We start from the raw sequence: 27132 nt of genomic DNA on the forward strand, positions 1-27132 counted from the left end.
TAGTTTGCTGAGTGGCTGTTTGTTTGTTTTAATTATGACTAGGAACTAGAATTTGCTGAATTATTTTTCTGTATCAGTTCCTAGGATTGTATGATTTTCTTTTTTAGCCTGTTGATGTGGTGTACTATGCTGACTGTCAAATCAATCCTCAGCCTGGGACCCGAAGTAAATCCCACTTAGTCATGGCATGCAAGTCTTTGTATGCACTGTTGGATTTGACCTGCTAATACTGTGTTGAGTTCTGCATCTATGGTTTATGAGAGATAATGGTCTATTGTTTTCTTTCTTATAAGGTCCTTGACTGGTTTTAGGATTAAGATAATGCTGGTCTCACAGAATGAGTTCCAAAGTTTTCTGTCTGCTTCTACTTTCTCAAAGAGATTATGAAGAATGTGTATCATTTCTTCCTTAAATGATTAGCAAGATTTACCTGTGAAACAATCTGGGTTTGGTGCCTTCACTTTGGGACATTTATTACTTATTCATTCAATTTCTTGGTAGATGTAGGCTTATTCAGGTGATCTATTTCTCTTTGTGAGTTTTTAAAAAATGTAGTTGCATTTTCCATTTTATGTAAGTTATCAATTTTGTGGGCATAGAATTGTTCATCGTATTCCTTTATTATCTTTTTATTGTCCGTGGGATCAGTAGTGATAAATTCTCTTTCACTTCTGATATTAGTAGTTGTGTCTTCTCACTCTTTCTTTTTTTCAACTTCCAGCTGCAGGTTTTTCAGTTTTATTGATCTTTGCGTTTGTTGATTTTTCTCTATCGTTTTGCTATTTTCAGTTTTATTGCACTCTCCTCCAGTTGTTACTTTCCTCTTCTCCTTGCTTTAGGCCTAAATTGTTCTTTTTATCTTGTTTCCTAAAGTGGAAGCTTAGAAAATTGATTTTAGATATTTCTCATTCTCTAACATATGGATTTAATGCAACAAATCACCCTCTAAGCGCTGGTATCATTACATAGCACACATTTTGTTAAGTTGAATTTTCTTTTTTATTTAGTTCAGAATATTTTTTACATTTTTCTTGAGACCTCTTCTTTGACTCCCGTATATTATTCAGAAGTAAGCTTTTGATCCCTAAACTTCTGGGAGTTTTCCAGCTATCAATCTGCCATTGATTTTTAGGTTAATCCTACTGTAATCTGAGAACACGTAAATGTGGCCTACCTTGGTGAATGCTATAGATGAGCTTGAGAAGAACATGTTTGTTGCTGAATGGAATAATCTCTAAGCATCAACTCTTATCAAGTTGATTCACTTTTAGGTTGAGTATTTCCTTACTGATTTTCTGACTGCTTGATCTAGCAATTCCCAGAAGGTGAGTGTTGAAGTTTCCAACTATAACAGTAGATCAGTGTATTTCTTTTTGCTGTTCCATCATTTGTTTGCAAAATGATCAGACCATCATTTTGATGCTCTGTTGTTTGGTGCATACATGTTATGGATTGTTGTATCTGTTTGAAGAGTTGACTTCTCTATAATTATGTAATGCTTCTTCTTATCTCTGATAATTTTCCTGATTCTGAAATCTGCTTTGCCTCTAATAATGGAGCTACATTTGTTTTGATCACTTGTTAGCATGATATACCTTTCTTCAACCCTTTAATTTCAACCTACCTGAGTGTTTACATTTAAAGTGAGTTTCTTACAAACCATGAATGGTTAGGTCCTGTTTTTATTTTTTATTTATTTTTATTTTTAAAAAGATTTTATTTATTTATTCATAAGAGACACAGAGAGAGAGGCAGAGACATAGGCAGAGGGAGAAGCAGGCTCCCTATGGGGAGCCCAATGCAGGACTCAATCCCAGGACTCTGGGATCAAAACCTGAGCTAAAGGCAGACGCTCAACCGCTGAGCCACCCAGGTGCCCCTATGTCCTGTTTTTAAATTTACTCTAACAATCTCTGTCTTTTAATTCATGACCATTCACATTTGAAGTGATTGTTGATATAGTTGGATTAAAGTCTCCTATGTTTGTAATGGGTTCTGTTCATTATACTTGTTCTTTGTTTCTTCTCCCCTCTATTTTTCTGCCTTCACTTGTCTTTTTTTTTTTAAGATTTATTTATTTATTTATTTATTTATTTATTTATTTATTTATTTGAGAGAGAGAAAGAGAGCATGAGCAGGGACAGAAGGAGAGGGAGAGAGAGAAGCAGACTCCCTGCTGAACATGGAGCCTGATGCAGGGCTTGATTCTAGGACCTGGAGATCATGATCTAAGCCAAAATCAAGAGTTGAAAACTCAACTGACTAAGCCACCTAGGCACCCCTGCCTTCATTTGTCTTATTTGAGCACTTTATACAATTCAGTTGTATGTCCTGTTAGTATATCAATTATATTTAAATTTTTGTATGGTTTCTCATACCACTTTACATGCAGTACAGGTAACTTTTTTTTTTTAAGATTTTATTTATTTATTAATGAGAGACACAGAGAGAAAGAGCAGCAGAGACACAGGCAGAGGGAGAAGCAGGTTCCACGCAGGAAGCCCGACACAGGACTGGATTCTGGGACTCCAGGATCACACCCAGGGCTGAAGGTGGCACTAAACTGCTGAGCCACCCAGGCTGCCCACTACAGGTAACTTTTAACTGCATATTCCTCAATTCCTCCCTGCCCCTGAAGACATTACTCTCATTCATTCCACTTATTCTCATTCTGTAATTATCCCAAACAGTTACACTATTATTATTTTAAACAGATCTTTATCTTTTAGAGTAAGAAAAAGAAAAGATTTAATTTTACCTTCATTTATTTCTTCTCTAGTGCTCTTCTTTTTCTTATATAGATCCAAGTTTCTGGTCTATATTGTTTTCCCTTTCTCTGAAGAGCTATTAATGTTTCTTGCAGGATAGGTCACTGGCAGTGAATTCCCTCAATTTTGTTTATCTGAGAAAGTCTTTATCCCTCCTTCTCTTTTGAAGGATTATTTTGCTGGCTATAGAAACTTGGATTGATGGGGGGAGGAGGGTTCTTTCAATATTTTAAATATTCCACTCCACTCTCTTTCTGCTTGCATGGTTTCTGACAAGATCTGTCAATATATGGGCAGCCCAGATGGCTCAGTGGTTTAGCGCTTGCCTTCAGCCCAGAGTGTGATCCTGGAGACCTGGGATTGAGTCCCATGTTGGGCTCCCTGCATGGAGCCTGCTTCTTTCTCTGCCTCTCTCTCTCTATGTGTCTCTCATGTTAAATAAATAAAATCTTTTTTAAAAAAATCTGTCAATGTCGAGTTTTATTGCATTGCACTGTTAGGATTTAAGGTGTACAGTTTCAAATGTAGAAAATTTGTTTGAGAATTTATTAGTGGACTAGGATTTAAGCATTTTTGTGAAAATGCCATAAACTTTGGGAAATTATGTGTCTTCTGTTTGTAGTATATGCAATTTTCCGTTTAGATCAGTTAATGCAACTTATTAAATTTTTTTACTTCATCCACTTGTCAAGTACTTGTGCCTTGTAAACATGAGCTGTATCCTTGAACCTCTCAATACAATTATACTGTAATCAATTTTTCTTTATAATCCTAACAGCTTTTAAAAAGATTTTACTCCTATGCTATTTAGTAGGTTAAATTAGTAATTATGACTTTATTTTAGATTGTATAATCTAATCAGTATTAAGTAATATTCTACTTCCTTTTTTTCTCTGTGTGTTACAAGAATTTTAACTTTGAGTTCCAATGTAGTACAATAGACATTTCTGACTGCATTTCCTTAGTGTATCTCTACCCTGAGACCCTTTCTAGATCAACTTAGTTTTAGAACATTACCTATAAGCAGTAGGTAGACAGCTTTGTAATGTTTATATATTATTATATTTCTTTTTAAATTTTCTGTTTATTTTTCTGATTAGGAAACTACCCCACTCTGTTTTATTCTAATAATGATTACCTGTTCTTTTTTTCCTGAAAGCATATTGAATTTTTATTTCTCTATTACAGTGAAGCATAGGAGAATTATCTATTGACTCTCCCTACCCCAGACATCCATAAACTTTACTAGTCATGAGGATAGGACTGGCTCTCTAGTGTCTTCCACAAGGCCTGGCATATAAATCAACACCTATAACCTAAAACATAACAAATTGATATAACCTCCGTCCCTCTCCCATTTTCTGTTCCACAAAGGCACTCCCAACTTTTTTTTAGCTAATTTTTAAAATGTACTCCATAACTCTAAATAGTGTTTTCACTGTTATTTGAATTCTCAGCAGAATTTAACTAGTCCTGTTTAAATCTCTTCTTAACACCATCCATACTCAGGTCCCAGAAGTAACTGGGGGCTAGTGGTTCCTGTGAATTTAGAGTGATGTTAACCATGCTGGAAATGGTGTCCTTCTTGACTGTCCCTGCTGGCTGCTGAGGATCCTGTCTTCCTCATTCAGCTGTGTCAGAAACCTGCATCCAACTATTTCTCATCTTCCCAAATTCTGTTGCTATTCCTATTTTTTTTCTTTGCCATTTTCAGTTTTTGTCCTTAAACATTATTTGGCTCTTGCTGTAGTGAGATTTCAAGAAGTAAAACTGAACACCTATGTTCAAGCTGCCATTTTTTTTTTATCCCCAGGTGTTATTTCTTTTTCTCATCCTTGAAATTCAAACATGTTATCAGCATATATCTTAGCACCTATCTCCTTTTATTGGCTCTACCTGGATGCTCAATCAGGGATTTGGTTCTACAGATTAGATCTCTCCTACTAAGGAGAGAGGAAAATCTTCCATAATTTTTTTGCTCTTCCACCAGCTTCATTTCACTTTTGGAATTCTTTTATAAATAATGTCTTAGTCTGGTTCAGCTGCTATAACAAAATGCCATAGGCCAGGTGCCTTATGAACAACAGAAATTTATTTCTTACAGTTCTGGAGGCTAGAAATTCCAAGATCACAGCACTGGCAGATTTAATAGCTGTTGAGAACTTACTTCCTAGTTCACAGATGACCATCTTGGCACTGTATCTTAACATGGCAGATGGGATAAGGAAGCTCTCAGGATCTTTCACTAGGGCACTGATCCCATTTCTGAGAGCTCTGCCCTCCTGACCTAATTACTTCCCAAAGTCCTCACCTCCTAATACTATCACATTGGGGATTAGGTTTCAACATGAATTTTAGAGGGACACAGACATTTAGTCTATAGCAATGTTTGTTTCTATCATTTTCTTCTATCATCTTTATCTTAATATTTCCATCTGTTTTAACTTCTTTTGGATTCTGGGATAATTTGTCTATTCAATGACCGTTTAATTTTCTGCAGTATTTAACAAGTATCCACTGATTTGCTGGGTTTTGTTGTTATTGTTGCAGTTGTTATGTTCAAAAGCTATATTTTTCACCTAGGAACTCTTTTCTGATCTCAGATAATCCTTCTTGGATAGATTAATTATCCTCTTAAATCTCAATAAGAGCATGGATTATAGATATTTTTATTTTGTTTTATTTTATTTTATTTTATTTTTTAAGAGAGAGAGAGAGTGGACCATTCATGTAGGTGTGCATGATTGTGGGTGAGGGGTGAGAGGGGGGGGTGGGACAGATGGAGAGAGAGAGAGAGAGGATCTCTCATGCAGGCTGCCCATGTCCAGCACAGAGCCTGAAGTGGAACTTCATCTCACAACCCTGAGACCATAACCTGAGCCAAAATCAAGAGTCAGATGCTTAACCAACTGAGTCACCCAGGCACCTCAATTATAGATATTTTTAAGTTCCTTCTGATTGATAGAATGTATTTATTTCAAAGGGGAATATTAGTTCTGATTTATAAGAATGATCCCCTTATCGGTGAACCAGTTAATCTTTGTATATGCCTATGATATTTCTCTCACTTACTAGTTTTTAGAGTAGTGACAGATACCTGGGAAGAATGTGGCACTCTCTTGGGAGGTCATGGGGAAGGAGTAAAATGCACAAAATCCTGGAGCACTGTATTACAGCTGAGAGGAAAACCGTAATGGGGCTGGGTTGGGAGAACTAAGTGGGCTCAGATCATGCCTCAGGTCTTGCAGAAAACCACTCTAGATGAGCCCTGCACCTGACTGTTCTTGCACATGCCTGACCCATGTGGTGTACTTACCTGAGCTCTTCTCTCCTTTATGGCTTAGCAGCTGGCCATGTCTGTCCTTTGATTCTTTCTCTAAAAGTTTGTGCCAAGGATGAATGCAGATTTTCAGCTCTCCTGTTAGTTTCTCAAGACAACTCAAAGCAATAACATGTCTCCAATTTCATTACTGATATTCATATTTTTATTGGTTCCAACAGCAACTACAAAATTTTAATTAGCATATGCATAGGGCAGTTCACTTCTCATGTAATTCTGGAAAGAGAGAATATCTTGTCATCTGAAATGGATGGCTACTGATTTTCTTATTTATTGAATTATTTAAAAACACAAGAGTGAAAGCCTTTTGCAATCTCCAAAAAGCCATATGGGTCTGATGTTCTTTAGTGAAAGTGATACTTTGTTTTGTTGTTCACTGTTGCTCAGAAACTCACCAATACTGTTTATCAGACTCTGAAGATAACATAGTCCAAATCCCTAATCCTTCTCAAATCTTTAGGACCAATATATTCAGAATCCCATTAAAAAAATTGTTTTAGGGGCACCTGGGTGGCTCAGCAGTTGAGCGTCTGCCTTTGGCTCAGGTTGTGATCCTGCGATCCCGGGATCGAGTCCCATGTCGGGCTCCCTGCATGGAGCCTGCTTCTCCCTCTGCCTGTGTCTCTGCCTCTCTCTGTGTGTCTCTCATGAATAAATAAATAAATAAAGTCTTTAAAAATATTTTTAAAAAATCATTTTAGAAAGTTAATAAAGGACATATACCAATGTGTTATATAATACTTCCCGCAGGCTCTGAGGCCGTACGTCATGGTTAAACACGTACAAAGGTATGAATGCTAACTCTAAAAGGGAGAAATAAAGATGACGAGCTTGTCCCAGACCACATTAGCTTTTGCTACCAAAGGAGCTATAAAAACAACAACAATACAAATGAAAACTTTCTGTTTTTAGAGTTTTTAAGTTCATGAGATTATAGACTTTCCCTTGTTTTGTCCAGTTTTATTCTATTAGTTAGTTAGAATACAGTGATAAAATCTGATCTGGGAGGTGGAAATGAAGAAAAGAGATAGCAGGGCCTCCCAACCAAAGATCAAAGCTAAAATCCTATTTGGAAACATCATTCTGCTTGCTTGCATGGACTGTTTCTTTCTGGAAACATAATTTGGGATGACATTCTTGGTTATAGTTCACAGATACGGCACCCTGATGTATGACTGGAAACTTCTTTCCCTCAAGATGAAGAAGTTTGTTGCTTTGCTAGGTGAGATGGGGCACACAAGAGGGGACTTTTGAATCTACAGAGATTTCTTCAGGGCTGCATCTTGTCTTCAACACTTCCAAAATAATCCTCTTTGTTAACAGTTCTAGTTCTTAGGCTTATAGGAGAGCCTCATTCAATTTATGTTATAATTCATTGCCATCCCTGGGGAATGTATCCCAACAATCCTAATTAAAGTTGTTATTTACAGGTCAGATGGTAGAGAAATGATTACATATATTTAAGAACCTAAAATGCAGATTGTCTTATTCTCCCAGGAGCTAGAGGAGGGGGAGAAAAATTGGGAAGGCAGGTGGGCAGACAGGATTGAAATTTCCTAATCTCATTCATTCCTTTCTACAGACAAGTCAACAGTTCCCCGGAAAGTTGAAGATTAAACTCTGTGGCTAGAGTTCTAATCTCAGTTACTAACAAATACTGAGCCTCCAGCTTGCCCCTTTATCTGCTCATCTCTCCTTCCAAAGGTAGCTTCCTCTTTTTTTTCTGAGTGCTTGACAGACTAGGGCCATGGGAGACATATTCTTGGGAAGTCTCATTGGCTTCAATCCAAATAAAATGTAAGGAAATAGAGTGGCTCAGGGCTCTAGCTTGCAGAAACGAGGTAAGTATTGGGACCTCAATTCTATCATTTCAATCATGTCACCTGACCACTAAGATCCTCAATAATTTCTACCATTTCCAACATTAGCATCTCAGAACTAGGAGTCCTAAGAGCCATTTCTCATTCTTACAGGAAGAAGCAAGAAGGAGGAATTGGAAATCAAAGAGAAACTCCTCTGTGTCCTCCTGCAGTCCTACTTGGCCAAGGCAGGAAGGACCCATGGAGGGGGGCACTGAGCGACCATGCAGCTGAGCTAGGTGAGCATGTCCCATGGCTCTGTGCAATGACCACTCTGCACTCTGCTTTTGTTCTCTTGTTCCTGCTCTGCCCTGGCTCTGATCGCTTGCATGGGCTCCCATCTTTGCAATCGAGCCCCACATCTCTGGACCTAGACCCTGTGCTGCGGTTTGTGGCACCTGCACCTCAGCTCTCCCCCATGGACTCTGCCCTAGATCGTCAGACTCTTCCTTCTCTTGAAGCCCTTTGCACCCCAGCCCTGCCTACTGGAGCCAGAGGTAACGGAGAGCAGAGAAGGCAAGTGTTCCCTCCAGCAGTTGCTCCAAAAGTCTTTTGGCAAGAAGGAAAGTTGGTGGGAGGCTGTGCCCCTTCCTGCCCCCCACGCATCAGGATGGGAGGATGTGGCTGTGCTTCTGCCTGGAGCCCCGTGCTCCTGTAACCTGCTCCTTCCAGTGACCTAAGTCGCACCTGGTCTCAGAAGGGGAAGGAAGAGGTAAGAGGACACTCTTCCCACTATGGCTACAAAAGAGACCTGATGCCTTCCCTTCAACCACCCCCCCCCCAAGAGAGTGCAGTTCTCAGAGGCGCCCTCACACCTGCTTGCATTTTAATTAATATCATCCCACCATCTATCAACAGCAAGTCAACATGCTTCACACCAGGGGAGAAAAACAATCCTCGCCTTGTCAGCCCTGCTTCTCCAGGAGCAGCTGAGGGTCTCAACCCCCCCTGACTCTCCGCCACTCCTTTTCCCTGGGGGCTGTTGACAGGGTGCAGTGTGGCTTGCCACGAAGATGGCTTCGGCATCAGAAGGTGGCAGCATGGGAGCGCTGGCTGGAGCTGCCTCTTGGTCAGGTACAGGCACTTAGTACCAGCTCTGTGCTCAGGGCTTTCTGATCATTGAAGCAATGGTGTGCGAAAAGGATTTCTATCCTCATCTTATCAGAAGGTGCACTAGAAGTTTGGAGAAGTACGGGGACTGCTGAGGTCCCACTGCTGAAGCAGGACCAGGCTGGGCATCTGAAAGGCAGACCTGGCCTCCAGATCCCTCAGGCTCTTCCCGCCTCTCTTCCCCAGTACCCCATGACAGCAGCCTGGGGAAGGGACTGGCCTTGAGTGCTTTTCTGAGCAGCAGAGCTGGTGGGGACAGAGCCTTCCTTCCCCGCATCCACCACAGCCATACCCTTGGGACACTGTTTAGCCCACTGGACTTCTGCCAAGTGCTATCCCAGATGATCAACACCGTTTTCTGAGATATGAGATAATTAACTGCCCCGACTTTAGCAGCAGAATGAGAAGGGTTCTGTTAGGTGGAGACAGGAGTTAAGAATAGGCAAGTATATCAATAGAAGGTCATAATGTGGAAGCCTCTTTGTATTTATGGGGTATGTGTGCACAGATGCATGCCCATAAGAGTGTGAGGCAGTTGGAACAGTGTGTAACTGTGACTAAGAGTGTTTCTATTGGTATCTTTCCATGCACAAGTGGAAGAGTGTGCACCGTATGTGAGGGTAGGCCACCATTCTAGCCTGGAGATGACATTGTAGAATAGGATGGCACAGGCTGCCTTGTGTTTACCAAACCTCTCTGAGCCCCACGTTCCTCACCTGTAAAAGGGCAATGAAGTGATTCAACAGCACAATGTATGGAAATCCCAATACGGTACCTGGCATATGGTAAGCACTCAATGACTTGAGGTATGAACCAGTGTTGAATCCACCTCATTTCCATCTTTTCTAAGATAGAAAGCCTTTGTCAGATGTTTTGTTGTGATGCAGATATACTTGCTCTCCTCTATTTCCATAATCTATCAGCCTCTGAAGCAGTGAAAGAAGGAAGTGAGTCTTTCCCTTCATAGTCCATTCTTAGGGAACCCTCACTAAGTCTCTAGGGCTCACTGCCTCCCTTGCGGGTGCTCACAAAGACTATGTCTTTACTAGGAGGAGAGGGAATAAACAGTAACCCATGTGAAACACTTCTGAAGTCTGTAAGAAAAAACCTCATCCCACCCCTTCCTCTTCACAAGGAAGGGATGTTTTTTCCTGACTTTACCTTCCTCTCCCGTTCTTCTCAGTGAAACTCTAGAAAAACTCTGGAAAATCTTCATCTGTTTTTAAAGCTGGCTTCTATCATCCTTATTAAGGAAAACTCCACTCAGCTGCGTCCTCAGCTACTTAGTAACAATTGTCCAATTTCCATCCTCACTTCCTTTTATCGCAGAATTGCCTGAGCAGGTGTCCTCCGCAGCTCCTCTGCTCCTCAAGGGATAACGCCTTCCTTTGTGCTCAGCCAGCGGGGGTGGCCATCATGGGGGTGCTGCTACTGAGACTCTAGGGACTGAGTCTTTGCCAGCCTGGGAATTCTCTCCTGGGTGATTCTGATGGAGGGGCGAGGCGCTTACCATAGGACATACATAGGCCAAGGAAGTGAGTCTAAATGGGATTCCCCCCAAAAGGCAAAGGGTGGAAAAAACAATGGGGGGTCCAAACTATGAGGCAGGACCTCAAAAGTCAAGAGAGAGGAACTCTGCTCTGTCCTGGAGAACATCTCAAGGTTTCCTGATCGGGTAAATATGGTCACCTCTCTTTGAAGCCTCTGTGCCTTCAAGAATTATTAGATCTTAACTCTTATGCCCCATTACCTTTGTAGAGAGAATTCCGTTTCCCAAATTTGTAATACTCTCCCTCTTCTGACTTTTTTTTTTTTTTGTGGATCATCTTTGATCAAGCTCCTTGGAAACAACTTCTCAGTTCAAGAGAATGAAAATGCTTTCTCGGGTGGGGAGGGTATCACTCTTAGCCATGCCAGAGCCCAGGATGTGAAAGGACATCTAGACAGTGCAGGATGGCATCTAGATGGTTCAGGAATATGGAGGAGTGAAGAGGCAGGAATAAAAGCAGCCAAGATGGTGGAAAGAACAGAATGCCTTGTCTTTCAACTTTGTCCTCAACCAAGAGTCCTCTCCAGGGTAGACAATGGTGGTGGCATTGGGAGTGGGGGTGACAGCAATGGTGGTGACACTGACATTTTGAGGATGATGAGGGTGACTATAGCCATCATCTGGAATATTCTCCTTGTTCCACATCTAATCAAGTCCTACTCATAATGTGTAATGGAAAGGAACATGGGTTTAGGAGTCAGAATTCCTACTACTCTTCTAAACTTGTAACCTCAGCTTTTTGTTTCTTGATGTGCTCATCAATAAAATGTGGAGATCATAGTAGGTGAATTCAAATAGCCCTGCCACTGATTAAATGACAGGATTTCAGATTTAGTTCCAGTTTTCTCATGAACACTCTGGGCCACAAATCTCCTGTTTCTCTGCATTTTAGGAACACTTACTTGATACCTAACTCATTCCTCTGGTCATCAGCATGAACAGACAGCTGTGTTGATAGCACTATCCTGGTCTTAGGCTGGAGTTCCCCTATGGCAAGGGTTAATGTTGGATTAGGGCCTGGAACAAGGGTCATATATAAGAGATGTTGAGTGCATGTCTGATGCTCCCTAGGAATGAAAACTCCCAACAGTTGCTGAGCACTTCCTGTATTCCAGGTCCTGACCTATGTCCTGGAGATGAAGAGATTTATAGGCACGTTTTCTGACCATGGGGTCCTCTGAGTGGAGGCAGTAGGCATGTAAACAGGTAAGAAAGCATAATGTGATCAGTTTTATAACACGGAGATGAGCTAAATGAAGTAAGTTTGCTGATGAGGGGGCCCAGAGTATGGTAAGATGATTTCAAATGAATCTTGGAAGATGATTCTTGTCTCTTACCTCCACTGACAAGGACAAGAAGGCATCCAGGCACAGAGAACTGAAACTGCATGTGTAGAGGGTGAAAGGATGTGCCTAGGGAATGGTTGGCTGTGAGGAGGGGAACTGGACCCTGTGGGTACTGGTGAGGGCTGTAGGCAGGAACAGCACCACATGCTCCCAGCCTGCTCAGAAGGGCCCCCTGACAGAGAACAGACCAAGTGGGATTCAGTAAGATGGTGGCATCATGAGGCAATAGGACAGCCTCATGGTCCAGGCTTTCTCTTGAGACATGAGAAGGCAGAGTTAGTAGGACTGCAAGGGGACAGAGAGCAAAAATCAAGAGGGCCTTAGGAAGAAGAAGATGCAATGACATTGGATCGAGAGAGGGAGGGATAGGGAGGAATTTGGAACGGCTCTAGAATTTCTTCCCATTACAACACGGAAGGGAGGGTTGATGATGATGATGGGAGGCTGAGGAGACCATCTCTCTTCTCCTCTTTGGTCTTGGATGGTGCCAATGTGGCTAGACACTTGAAAAGTGAACTTCTGTGTCTTCCTACCCCTTCCTCACCTACATCTCAGCACTCCACTGGTCTCCTTATCTGTAGGAGCCAGGAACAGCCTGGAAACCGAGAGCAGAAGGGGATTTATGGATCCAAAGAGTCACTGGCTTCATTTGTCAATGTCCGAATGCCTCTGTCCCAATAAGACCTATATAACCAGTCTCCCTTCCAAGCCCCCAAAGAGGTCTGAGCTTGATGCAGTTGAGTAAGTGGGCTTTTTTTTTTTTTTTTTGGCCTTCTTTTTTTTTTTTTTTGGACTAAAAGCAATTTCCATTTTATGTCTTTTGTCTCTTCATCCAAGCAAATGCCGGTGGGATCTGGCAACCTGAGTTCAATAGCCAGTCCTTTTGGTCTTTCAAAGGCTATGAATGTAATAAGAGCACTCAACCCTTCTGAAGATATGCAAATCCGTGCATTTAAAAGATTTACATTCATCCTTCACAGGCCCTGAAATATAAATATGAAATACCCAGAACCTTGTCACTTCAGTAATAATTAAGCTGATGGCCTATTATGTTCGATTGCAAATCAATATAGTATCTTTTGGTGCCACTTGAGTTCTTGAGGGTTGGCGCGGGGCCAGCTCCAGTTATACAATTGAATGGCTGCAGCTGCCTGGGGAACTTCGCTGCCGTTCCCATTCAGGAAGAATAGGCGGGTAACAATGGTGACCAGCCTCCCTGCAGTAATTGTGTACGAGGACACATTTCCAATGGGGTTTTTGTTCAGCAGGTGCTGTTATTTTAGTTTAATTTGAATTCTGAAATATGGAGGAGAGAAGGAGACTAATCTTAACAGCATCTAACCTACAGCTGTTCGAAAGAGGCCAGCAAACAGCATATGTTGCTTAGATGGAAATCATAATTGCTCATTCTCCCTGGGCTGTTGGCCCACCAACGTGGAGCGTCTGAAATTAGCCGGCATTTTTTTTCCGGCATTTTACTCGGTGGCCAGGCCTCCGCGGAGCTGGGGAGGAGCTGCCCGAGCGGCCCTCCCGCCCCACGCGAGGCTGGCGCCCCCCGCGGCGGGGTCCCCGCAGGCCCTGCCTGCCTCCCGGGGCTCGGGGCGCCGCGGAGCACCTGCTGGGGGCGGCCGGCGCCGAGCAAGCCCGAGAGGGTGAGTCCGCGTGGACGCTCGCACGCGAGTGGGAGAGGGGAGCACCTGCTCAGGTGCAGGGAGGTCACAGGGGCACATCCCAAGTAAAGACTTCCAGGATCCGGGGCGTCTGGGGGGCTCAGCGGTTGAGCGCCCGCCTCGGCCCAGGGCGTGACCCTGGAGACCCGGGATCGAGGCCCGCGTGGGCTCCCTGCGTGAAACCTGCTTCTCCCTCTGCCTGTGTCTCTGCCTCTCTGTCTCTCTCTTTCTCTCTCTCTCTCTCTGTCTCTCATGAATAAATAAATAATAAATAAAATCTTAAAAAACAAAAACAAAAACAAAAACAAAAACCTGCCAGGATTGGAATATAAATCCGGGAGCTTAAAATTCCGCATGCTTTCTCTGCACCAGTTGCCTCCTTTCTTTTTTTGTTCCGGTGACTGCCTTCAGCTCCCTGCTTGGTGAGAAGTCCTGAGAGATGGGCTTCCTTCAGCTCATTAGTCTCTGGGGGGTGAATACAAGGTCAAGACCAGATTCCTCTGGGTTCTGTTGGACGCTGATGTTTGCTTGATTCGGGGCGGGCTCTGGAAAGGTCAGAAGTGTGACGTCCTGAATATCTGAACCTCTCTCCTTTCCTACCCTTTTCCCTTCCTTCCCTCCCTCTTGACTTTTCTTCTTTCCCTCCTTCCTTCCCTTTCTCCTTCTGCACTGACTGAGCCCCTCCTCTGAGGCCCGTGCTGGTCCAACTGTGGGGGATGCAGAGATGAACAAAATGAACTGCTGGTCTCCACAAGCCTGGTCCAGAAGCAGAGGAAGTCCTACAAGATAGCCAGACAGCTTGGTTGTTGCCCTAAAGGAAAGACTTACAAAGTGCTGGGGTCCCAAGTGGGGAAAGGTTTCACAGGGCAGGTGACCATTTAGATGGATGATGGAGGATGTGCAGAAGTCTTGCAAGTGGAGCAAAGGGAATGGGCGTTCCAGACCTGGCCTGAGTCATTGCTCTCACCCTGACCCGGGCCATGTGTTGATAGGGAATGAGTGGGTTAAGGGCTTGAGAAGTGGACTGACTCAGCGAGGCCCCATTAAAGGCATATTGTTCAGGGCCGGACCCCCTAGGATGAACATTTGGTGTGAGGTGTGACCTGAAGAAGAGGATGGAGGTATATATATAGCAAGGATCTGGTCCAGATTTCTGTTGTCAATCCCTGCTGACCTGAGAGGTAGAGGACTTGCTAGCTTGTCGTGTATGTGGGGGGAGTAGTGCTTCAGCTCAGATGCTGCTGCTGACAGGGGGAGGGTGGGCCACCCCTTGAGTTCAGAGATCTGAGGCTCACGGTGGGTTTCTGCTCTCTCTCATGGGTCTTCACCCTCCTCGTCATTTCCTCAGCCTAACCTTCATGCTCAGCTCATCCTTGTTCTGGAATGTTCTTGGCACAAGGTGTAGGATGATCCCTGAAGCCACACCAGGCTCAGGCTCAGCTCCAAGCACCTGCATGTCTCATGGGCCTGCCCCCTGAGTGCCAGAGTGGTTACAAATCCCATGATGAGGAGCTTGGCTTTGGAAACATACAGCTTTGGGTGCCAGGAGAGATCTAGAGAGGAAGTAGAAGATACTTAAAGGCAGGGACTTTGAGGTCAGACTGCCTGGGTCTGGATTTTGTCACTTCCAGCTATGTAGCTGTCACTTAATTATCTAGATCATTGACAAATGGGAGACAATTTCTAAATGATAGGGTTCTTGTGCTGTCTAAAGGAATTAATGCATTTAAAATCTTAACACAGGGATTGGCATTCCGAGCCCAATAATTTTGAGCTGCTAATAGTGATGTAAAAGTAGTAATAGGAGTGGGGAAGTAATCATGGTGCTGGTAGTAATAAGTAGTGGTCATGGTAGTACCGTAGGAATGGTGCTAACGGTAATGAGAGTAGTGGCAGTGGTGCTAATAACACGGAAGTTTCCACACCTCATCTTAACTGAAGACTGGGCAAGTCATCTCTCTCTCTCACAGCTGTGTTGATGTTAACAAATATTCCAGTTTCACGCATGTTTACTGAGCAATCTGGCCACAGGTGAAATGGCCTTATAGCCAGAGTCCACCACGTAAAACTTTACCACATGTTAAATAAGTTGAAATGTGAGACACCTCACGGGTTCAGTAAGTAGTGCTTTTCTCCCTGATTCTTTCTTTGTAGACAAAGCAGTGGCCTTGCAGAGGAAGGAAGTGGGACTGCTACGCTATAAATGGTACAATATAAGCCAGTGGAAGGGGTGGTATTGTCCCTTTCACTGTTGGGTCCCCAGGGCCCAGCACTGTGTGTAGCATAGCTAGTGCTTAAGTCAAGTAATACATTGGCTTAATGAATATCTGTTGAAGGCAGGCTGAATGAATGGGCTGGCTGCCTAGGTGAGAGACCGTGCAGATCCTAGAAGGGTCTCAAACAGAGGAAGTTGATGACCGTTTGGCTCTTAGCCTTTGGTGAGCACAGAAAGGAAAGAACCTCTTGGGGGGCCCTTCGTGAATATGGAGAAAATCTGCTATGGAACAGCTCCTCTGCCTCTATGTTTTCACTTTAAGCAAGCCAGACAGACCCAGGACATGTGTGGGTGGGAATTTGTTTTGGCAGCTCAAGTGAGGAAGGGAAGCCAAGAGCCTGAGGCTATTCACTGAAACACCACATGTTAATCTCAATCTATCCTGGGTAATCCCAGCAAACATTTTGATCTCAGAAAAGGGCAATCCAAGATCAAGCAGCTTCTGTGAGAGACTTGTTCTTGTCAGTGGTACAGGAGGCTGTAAATGAGGTCTGGGGAGGAAACAGGTTGTCCATGCAGGCTGGATCAGGCTGGAAGCTCATTCCACCCCCCAGATTATGTTAGGAGAGGATGGGTGCCCTGACCTGCTGATGACTAAAATCACTGCTGTGTTTCTCTAAATCTTGGAGCATGGGCATCGGAACACATTATAAAAAAAATAAAATAAAATAAAAAAAGATTCAAAAGACACATCCTCTAAGAAAACAACAGAGGTGCTCCACACTAGTACTTCCTCTGCTAGGTCCTGGCAGGGTGGGGTCATGAAGATCTGGCTTCTGAGAGCAGACTCTGTATACTAGCTAGGAACCAACTCAAGTCTCTGTGTCACTTCCTAGAGGCCTCAGTGTGGCAGCCAGAGGTGGACCCTGGCAGTTCTGAGAAGAGACTCCTAAGAAGCCGGCCCTCTGCTGTTTGGCATCTCTCCCCATGGATGTGCATCCCCATCTTCCACCCCAAGAGCTGGGTGCAACCTAGCCTCTTCATCAAAGAATCTGTAATTCTGGTCAAGGTGGGGTTACTGTCAATGGCCATATGTTCCCTTAATATATTCCCATATATTTATATATACATATGCTACTGTATATGTACATATATATGTGTATACTACTATATAGATATAAAATTAAGTGTGTGTATGCTTGTGTGTGTGTATATATGTGTGTGTGTGTATATATATATATATATATTAAAGTCCTGGTATACCATTTTCAACATTAAAATCCTTTTAGGGACGCCTGGGGTGGCTCAGTGGTTTAGCGCCTGCCGTCGGCCCAGGGCGTGATCCTGGGGTCCCGGGATCGAGTCCCACGTCAGGCTCCCTGCATGGAGCCTGCTTCTCCCTCTGCCTGTGTCTCTGCCTCTCTCTCTCTCTCTCTCTGTGTGTCTCTCATGAATAAATAAATAAAATCTTTAAAAAAAATAAAATAAAATCATTTTAAATATCACATGATATCTCTCCCTTTCCACACACACATATATACGCATATACACAATCACCCCCTACACACACACACACACGACACTCATTCCATTTTATAGGTCAGAAAACCAGTTGCAGGGAGAAGTGCCTTGTGGAAGCATCCACACGTTAGTGTCAGGTGGAGCTGGACCATGACTTGTATCTTCCCACTCCAAATTCCCTGCTCTCTCAGCTGTCCATGCTGCCTCCCACACTTAGGCTCTTTTTTTTTTTTTCTCAATATCTAGAAAGCATGGCATTTCCATATCATCTGTATTTTCTCCAGGATAATTTTTACTTGTATCCAGTGGGCCAAGAGTAATGTTAACCTATGAGATAAATCATCACAGGCCCAGGATAAAGGGGTTATCACCATGAGCTCAAAGAAAATTAGGCATAGGATGAAAGAGTGTATGTGTGTGTGTGTGTGTGTGTGTAGAATTAAATATACATAAATGCATATATATATGAAAGTATGTATTGTATATAAGCATATGTATAAGAAGATATACATAATATAGATATTATACATGATATCTAATAGCTATAATATCTTAACTTCTTGTTCATTCTACATTTGTGAGCATGACATGAGAGACTTAAATTTAAATCTTGATTCTACTGCTTTCAAAATGAGTGACTTTAGTTTTCTCGTGTATAGAAGAGGGATAATGATACCTACCTCCTAGGGTAGTTTTGAGGATCATACATGACACGTGCTATGTCAAGAATGGTTTTGGCTTTGAGTGACGGAAATACTCAGCTCTGGTGGCTTAAACACAGACAAAATTTTCTCACATAAGGAGATATCTAGAGGCAAGCGACTGGTGGTTAGCAGTTCGGCTCTTTGTGGGATGGTGTCTATGCAGTTCTCTTCTCCTTTCCTTCATGGTGGCAGAGTGGCTGCTGCAACTCCTTCCACCACATGTATAATCCAGCAGGAAATGGTAAGGAGAAGGAGGAGTGTCTCTGTCAGGAAATCAAAAGCTTTCAGAGGAATCTCACAATGGGCTCCCACTTACTTATCACACCTAGGGTTGTGTCACATGACCACTTCAGGCTGGAAGTTGTCAAAGAAGGAGTTGAGGATGTTCAACCTCCTATGCCTCCCGGCATAAATCCTGTAGTAGGATACATCTATATTGGTATTGAATGAATTTTCTCATTTATCCTCTTTAAAAAAAAAAAAAAAAGATATCTTTGAGAGCGAGAGAGCATAAGTGAGATGAGGAGCAGAGGGAGAAGCGGGTTTCCCACTGAGCAGGGAGCCCGATGCAGGGCTCCATCCCAGGACCCTGGGATCATGACCTGAGCCAAAGGCAGATGCTTAACCGACGGAGCCACTCAGTGCCCCATCATTTTTTCTTCTTTCTGAAAGGTCCTATGAATGTGCCAGAAGCCCTGGAATAGAAGGGAAGTGGGAAGGTTGGCAAGATGACAAAGAGTGGGCTGAGCTGCTGGTTCTGTGCTGGGGAGCTGGGTGATTCCTGTGTCTTGCTCCCACAGGAGATTTCATTGGTATGGAAGTCAGGGTCACCTGGTAAGTGAGGTGAGCGTGTATACCACGCAGGGTATAGGGGACTAGCAGGGGCCAGATATCCACCTGGCCCTACCAACCCCACTGGCTCGGCTGTGGGCAGTTCCATCCGGACCTCCGCCTTACCGCCCTCAACATGTCCGCAAACATGTTGCCATTTAGGGACACTGAATCGTCTTCACCACTGGTGACTGTCCACCAGGGGCTACAATAGCTTCTCCTTGCCAAAGCTCTATGTCTGGAGCTGCCCTCTCTGACGGTGAGGACAGGTTCCTAACAGGTGGTTGACTTGTGTCACCTGGAGACAGGCAGTGCTGATGGCAGAGGGACAGTCAGGTAAAGAGGGGGGCCGTGAGCTGGAGGGGCGCATTCGCACCTGAGGGGAGGCACACTGAAATGCAGAGTCTGAGGTGAGGAGTATCAACTGGACAGAAGCTGCCTCTCCTCTCCTCTCCCCCTCATCATCACGCCCAAGACCTATTGCTTGGTCCTCTCCAATGTCTCGTGCTTCTCAGTGTGAGACCTTGGAGGACAGCCTCCCCCTGGGCCCTGTGATCACAGTCTCTCATCTTCCAACCAGGCAGCACCCTAACGGTGTGGAAGGAGCACTGGGCTTGCTGGAATCAGGGGTGCAGAGTTGTGAGCCTGACTCGTCTTCACTCCCCAGCCATGTGACCATACCTCTTTAGGTCTCACTTAAGTGATCTGTAAAATAGGAAAATAAGGCCACCATCAAGGAATCACTCAAGATTGAGGTAATTGATACTTTAGAAAGAGACTTCAAGGGATAATTTGGCGGGGGTTTGGGTAGGAAGAGACCAATGGAAGACATAGTCTTCAGCTCTGTCACCCAAGCTGCCACAATAGCAGAAACTCTTCTATCTCTTTTGGATGTTGAGATTTGGGGGGATTAACTGTGTAGGAAAAAAAAATGGTTCCCTGTAAAAAAAAAAAATCAAGTTGGAAATGACCAATTTATGTTAAGGGCTTAATATGTATTAGGCACTTAATAAATATTGCTTTTCTCCCCAACCTTTTTTAAAGAATGACAGTTATCATTTCCAATGGCTTTTGCTTCATGCACTTTTAAAAGTTAAAAAAAAATACACTAAATGCTTGCCACTTGCATCTAATTATGAGGATGGTTGGTCCAGTGATTCTGTGTGTCGAGATCACAACTCCGGTGCTTATCTCTTAATCCATCAGTTTCAAATGACCATCCAGGGACTCATTTTTCTTTGGTGTGATTTCTTTCTGTGGCCAAAATTTCCTGGACCTGCCCGAACTCCCATCTCTGTGCAGCTCCCCTTTCACTTAGCTGACCTGATAAATGGCCAGCAAGGTCTGGTTTCAGCAATGGGCACATTTCACTAGAAAACAATTAAAGTGACTGCAGCCTGCTGAGATCTAATAAATATTCACTCATCCGCCTGAACAGATGCCAGTTACAGCAGAAGAAAAATACAGCTCCTGGAGTCCGGGAATTGGCTCTGGACTACAGCTCCCAGCACAGGTGTCCAAGGAAACAGGATGAAGGGAAGATAATCTTGCAAGAGGAAGGACATCGGGGAACAAAGAAAGGTGGGGTGCAGGTTCCTGTCCATGTGAAAGCGATACGTAGGGATCGCCATGTCTGGATTTGTCGCCCTTTTAGCAGAAGTGATGACTTCTGTTTAGGCTCCTTTTTAGGGGTTGTATAGTACATCTTTGGCTTCCTCCGAGGTTCCCAGAATAGGACCCTAAGATCCAGGGGGCACTTACTAAGCAAGACTTAGGGTGTTGGTGCTGTAGGAGACATGGAGATCTCCTACACTCCTGTGATCCCATAGGAAGGGTGACAGTTCTACATATCGTCCAAGTAGACCTATATGGGGTAGTGGCTAAAACAGAGGATTCTGGAATTTTACCGGGGAAATCATCTCTGCCTGGAGGGGAAACTGTATGGAGAACTGGCATTAAATATGGGTCCTGGGATGTGGAGGTGGGGATTTGAGGAAGAGAGGATCCTGTGAACAAAAGCTGGGAGGTGGGAGGGTATGAGCTGGGCTCGGGGTCCTGGGAGATCCTGTGGTTTGGAGACAGAAGACCAGGCTCCTGCCCAAGCTTCCATCTGCCCATGGGGAAACAGGCTCAAAGAAGGAAAGTTAAGGTCCAAACCCACAGACCCGGTTAAAGGCCTGTGATTAACCAACACAGGAAATAATACAAGATGAACTATAGTTGATCACTAATTGACTAGAAGAAACTCTTGAGTTCAGAGGAGATAGAGTGCCATAGGGGACGGCAGAAGCCTTCCAGGAGAAGGTACAAGGGAAGCTCCTTAAGGATGAGAGAAGAAGAAAAGAAGCAGAGAACAAGACCTTCTCACCAGGGGACCGAGGCATCGGGTCAGGCACCGTATACACCTAATGGAGAGAAAGATGAATTAGTTACTATTTTTATGGACCGTTTATGTTCTAGGTGTCTTATTTACACCGCCTCTGATCTTCATAATGATCCTTCTGGGTAGGAATAATTATTCCAGTTTCGCAGATGAAAAAACAGAGGGTCACAGAGTTTAAATACCTTACCAAATCCACCGTGCTGGCGAAAGTCAGAGCCAGGAAAATCAGAAGTGATCTGCTTCCTTTACCACATTGGTTCCCAAGGTGTTTGGTTTGGTTTGGTCTGGTCTGATCCAGTCTGTTTTTGCCTGTTAACATATGAGGAAACAGGTTCAGAGTAGTGAAGTAATTTGCCCAAGGTCGCACGGTAAAGATGTGGCAGTCTCTGTCCACGGACAGAGCTGATGTTTGCTTGTTTTGTTTTGATTTGACTTTTGAACACATTCTTTCACCACCGCGGGTTTGGATGGGGCATTGGCCATGGGCAAAGGGAGAGTGGAAAGACAGAGAATAGAGGCGGGCATAAGAGCACCCCCTGCAGGGTGCTGCGGCAGCTTACCTCGACCCCTCAGACTCCATGGACCTGAGGGGTACAAAGCTTTGAGCTTGGTTCCACTTCCCATTCTCACCCAATACCTGTCTTCTCAGGCTGCATCCGGGTATCCTTTCCTCTCCCCCTACCTTGTGCCTGGAGTGATGAAAAGTTGGAATTACTAAACCCCCTCTCGTTCCTGATCTTGCACAGTGTTTCGTACCAACTCTGCAGCTCCCTAAGCTCTGGGCAAGTCAGTTCATCTCCCTGGGCCTCAGCTTCCCCCTCTATGAGACGGGCGTGCCAGTCTCGATTTCCAGAATTACACGAGTACAGAGCGAAACAATGTTAATTAAGGGTTAAGAACAATATCTGATGCGTGTTCGGCCCTGGGTGCACAGGTGTCCTCCCCAGAATCTCATCAGTGGGTGATGTGGTTGCTGATACTAGTATTTTCACGTAGCCCGACTCATTCGGTCCGAGGCCCTGAGGATCCACCGAGCCTGAAGCTGCCCTTTGACGTGGGCTGACGTGGGCTGCCTCCGAGATTGCTTGCCCCTGCGTGGCAGGAAGGCTGGACCTGGGGCTGGGGGGTGAGGGGAGGGCTGGGGTGCCCCGGCAGCGTGGCCGGGAGTGTCCTGGCAGGAGCTGGGGCAAGTGCGGTGACATCTGGGCCAGGGGCGGCGGAGAAAGGGAGGCCTGCTCCCCGGGGAACCGGGTCGGAGAAGGAAATGAAGTCTCTTTGCCCGCACTCTTCTCGGTCCTGCCTTGCCCTCCTTTGCCAGCTCTGGGCTCCAGCTGGTCTGGGAGGCAGCTCACCTCTGTCTGGCCATTAACAGTTCATTTGCTTAAATACCCATCATCATTACTGCCAACGGCTCCTCGGGGCACCATTGCATCTCAGGAACTGCCGCAGACATTCTCCTCTGACTGATGGCCCCGCGCTCGGCCCTGCCACCTGCTAATGACTCCTGGGCTGACAGCCCAGCGTGGGGGCAGCAGGACGTGGAACATGAAGGAGGCCTGCCTTTCTCCTTGTCAGGCCCTCTGACCCTCACGGTCCTGGAGAGCGCCCCCGATGCCCCAGATGCTCCCAGGAATGAGCCCAGGACCCTAGAGGAGAGGGGAGGCATCCTCAGTGCCCTCCCTGTCCAATGTCGCCTCCTGGGAACTCGGCCTGCGCAGGTGGGAGGGGGGCCCACCCCACGGAGCACCCTGTCTTCCTCTTGCTTGCGGGATACTTCTCTGAAGTGTGCTGGTAAGTGTGAGTGTGAGAGAGAGGAAACTGGCACCTGGAGCCGCACACATCATGCACCGGGTCAGGGAGCGGCCCCCTCCTTTGTCCGCAGCCCTGTCCTACCAGCTTGGCAGGTTTGTGCCCATTTCACAGATGAGCATCCTGAAGTCTACAAAGTTTAAGTGAGGCTCCCAAAGTCACAGCCAGGACCTGGAAGAAGTTCAGACTCAATTTGGTCTGAATCCAAAGGGCCATGCTTTTTTTCCTCTGCCCCCAACTGTCCAGAGTGAAGGAACCCTAGGGATTCAGGAAAATTCAGAAGCTGATAGTAAGGGCCCAATGGAGCAGCTGCCCTGTGTATGGAAACATTTTCTCTTAAGTTTTGCTAGTTCTGAGGCACCTGGGTGGCTCAGTTGATTAAACATCTGCCTTCGGCTCAGGTCATGATCCGAGGGTCCTGGGATTGAGCCCCGCTTCTCCCTCTCCTTCTGCCAGCCACTCTCCCTGCTTGGGCTCTCTCACTCTCTCTCTCACTCTGTCAAATAGATAAATTAAATGAAAAGAATTTTTGCTCAGTTCTGGAGACACTTTGGGATTTTGTTTATTTGGGGGAAATTCCACTAATTTTCCCTTTCTGACTCTCTGACCCCGTCCCTCCTCTGCTTTCTGCCTCACCTCATAGGAGGGGGCTGCTCTTAATTACCACAAAGACTCACTGTTCTGTGTGTCAGGCACTTTTTAAAGAACTTGATGTGTGTCCAGTCCACTGGGTCTTCGCAATGACTTTATGAAGAAGGTCTTGTTATTAGACCCAGGTACAGATGTGAAATGAAAGACAGAGAAGCTAGATAATGTGTTCAAGACCAAAGCTACTAAGCTAGAGCCCTCAGAGGGCAAGGTGAAAGGGGAATCTCCCTCGGGGCACCTTTCTTGTGGCTCTTTCCCCATCTGATCTTAAACCAGCTATAGCTGCGGCTGTAGTGTCAGGAGTCAGAGATCAGACGCTGTGGAATAAAGCAGATTTCGAAGGGCCTGGACTCCAGACATGCTTTGCGGGGGGCTGCAGCCTGGGGCCTGACACGGAGACGGTGGGGAGCGGGCATCTTTCTGGACAGGTGGAGTGGAGTGCCCGGAGCAGGCAGGAGTGATGCCCGTGCCAACTGGCGGAGGCAGGAGGGAGCAGGGCAGGGCGCGGTTCTGGGATAGGTTCTGCAAGCTGCTGGAGTCCAGTCGGCGGGGCGGCCCAGTGGAGGCCTGGCAGCCCGGGGTTAATTCTGGACCCAGGATCAGAAATGCATCCAGAGGAAGGCCTTGGGTCCCAAGGATGAATGTCTGGTCTGGCTCCCAAGCTCCCTTCCTCTCACTCCTCAGCACACTGCCCGCACCCCGTTATCATACTGGCTTCTTTGTCCAGGTTGTAAAGCTGTCCACGCCATTCCTTAGTGTACGACCTTTCAGTGGCTCTCCAAGGCTGCACCATAAATGCCAAACTCCCTCACATGATTTAGAAGGTTGTCCTTAATGCAGCCTTGGATTGCACCGGCAGCTTCACCAGGTGCCACCGCTGGGAGGTTTTGTCCCACCGCATAGCACGTCATATCCGCATGGCAGCAAGCTTCCTCCTGTCATCATACCAGGTGTGTAGGGATCCCTCACTTGGCGGTCATCCTCACTTCTCCACCCAGAGCCCCACCACTCCCCATTGCCTCCCATCCACATTGACTCCCGATTGCCTGGTGAACTGGCATTTATTCTCCAGCTCAGAGCTTGCTGCTATGGAGAGCCAGTTCCAGATGGCCCTGCCCCAGTCCTAATGGCCGAGTCAAGTTTAAATGCCCTTGCTGTGTCCCCTAGTTTGGCACTGTGCCCTCTGGAATAAGATTGCTTATTTGTCTGCGATGGGTCCCCACACTCAGCTCCATGAGGGCAGGCGCTCTATCCTTTTCATTGTTGGGCAAGCAGTATTGCTGAGTGATTGGGTGGCCGCCATGTTTTTACTTATTGGACTATTTCTTTTCTAGAATGACTCAGAAACTGTGTTGGAGTCCTTGTCAGGACTGAAGAGCTTCCCACAGGGTGGGTCCAGAGCAGGCAGGAATATACTTTGATTTGACTGAAGACCACACAGGAAATGGATCATGGGGACTGATTTTCTGCCGCTGGTCTGGAGTGAGATGGTCAATGAGTCATGCGCAGGCCATGGCCACTGGAGCCAGTTTGTGCTGGGCCTTGAGGTCAGTGTCAGGCTGGAGTTGGGGAGGCCATGCTAAGTCTCCTCACATCCCCAACAATTCCTAATTAAAAGTGCCTCTGGCTGAGGACAGGTCTGGCTCCTGAATCTTGTTTGGAGCTATAACTGGTATCATGTGATTTCTCTGGAGGACAGATTGGGACCATGGGGGTTGGGACTGAGGCAGAGTCCATGAAGGAGACAAGGCAACCAGGGGAAGGTGAGGGAGCTGTGTCATCCAGTCAGTCTGATAGTGTGTGACTGAGAGGCACAGTTTTCCCCCTTGGCTTCCCAAGGGAGAGACTGGGCTGGAGGGATCCTTGAGGGAGAGGTCCCTAGAGAGACAGAGGTAGGTGTCATGTGAGGCTCCAAAAGGAGCAGGGATCCTGTCTGAGGCGAGTCAAGAGCTGACAAAGCTGAAAGGAGATCCGTGGTCAGGTTCTGGCTGTCACTTGGCCACAGCGAGCCCGACAAGCTACCTCCTATTTTTGGACTTTAGTTTCCTTCTCAACTAAATGAGGGAGTTGAACCTACAGTCTGCAGTTACCTAACCTACTTAGTCTGGCACCTAAGACTCACCTGTGTTCCTGCCAACTTTATCCAGTTTTATCCATTCAACTTTATCAAATACTAATCTGTATAGAGATAAAGAGCCCTGGAGTCAAGTCAGTCAAGGCTCTGAACTCCAACTTTACTGCTTGCTGGATGTGGGACCTTGTTCTTCTCTGTGACTGGCCTTCTCCATCTGTAAATGGGGATAGTGTTGGTACCAACCTCATCAGGCTGCTAAGAGGGTTTCATGAGTCGGTGCAAATGTTGCAGAAACTGGCACATGTTATGTGCTCAGTAAATGCTGGCTACTAGTACTCGGCCAGAGTTCTTTGGTTTTCATGAAAACACCCAATTGATTTGCATTTATTTTCTCTTGCCTTTGGCCTCACTCTCAACCTCTATTTAAATCTAACCCTCCTGTAAGGGTGTGTACTGGTCAGAGTTCTCCAGATAAATGGGACCAATATGATGTGTGTGTGTGTGTGTGTGTGTGTGTATAATATACATAAACACACATATGTAGAAAGAGGCTTAAGAAATGGGCTCATGCAGCTACAGAGGCCAGCAAGTTCCAACATCTGCAGGATGAGTTGGCAAGCTGGAGACCCCAGAAAGCCAGTGGTATAGTTTTAGTGTGAAGGTTAAGAAAAAGCTGATGTCCCAGGGGGAGGGCAGGCAGGCAGGAGAAATTCTGTCTACTCAAGGGAGGGTCAGGCCTTTGGTTCTGTTCAGGCCTTCAACTGATTAGGTCGTGCCCATTCACCTCTCATCAGGGAGACCAATTTGCTTAAGGTCCGTCTACTAATCTCAATATTAATCTTATGCAAAAACACTGCACATAAACACCCAGAATAACGTTTGAGCAAATATCTGGGCACCCTGTGGCCCAGTTGAGTCTTTATATAAAATTAACCATCACCAGGTGGTTCAAGGCCTCCCTGCTCCCTAAGAGACTTATCTCAGTCTTGCATTGCCCCGGGATCTTGAACTGTCCTTTCTCTGAACTCCTAGAATATATTTGTGGTGGTTTTATTTGTCTTGGCCATCAGTCCCCCATGACCTTGCATTATAAAAGAAGGACTGACATTTACTGAACACTTACTCTGTGCCAGCCCCAGGGGGTGGCCATTATTATTCCTGTTTTCAGATAAAGAAACTGAAGTCCACAAGGTTTAAAAAACTTACTGAAGGTATATTTTGTTAGTGGGAGAGCCAGGATCCAGATCTGGATCTGTTTGACTGTCTCCTTCACTGATAATATTTAAATAACTCATATCTGTGTGT

The sequence above is a fragment of the Canis lupus genome, chromosome 21, assembly GCF_003254725.2.
Source record: "Canis lupus dingo isolate Sandy chromosome 21, ASM325472v2, whole genome shotgun sequence".
NCBI lineage: Eukaryota > Metazoa > Chordata > Mammalia > Carnivora > Canidae > Canis > Canis lupus.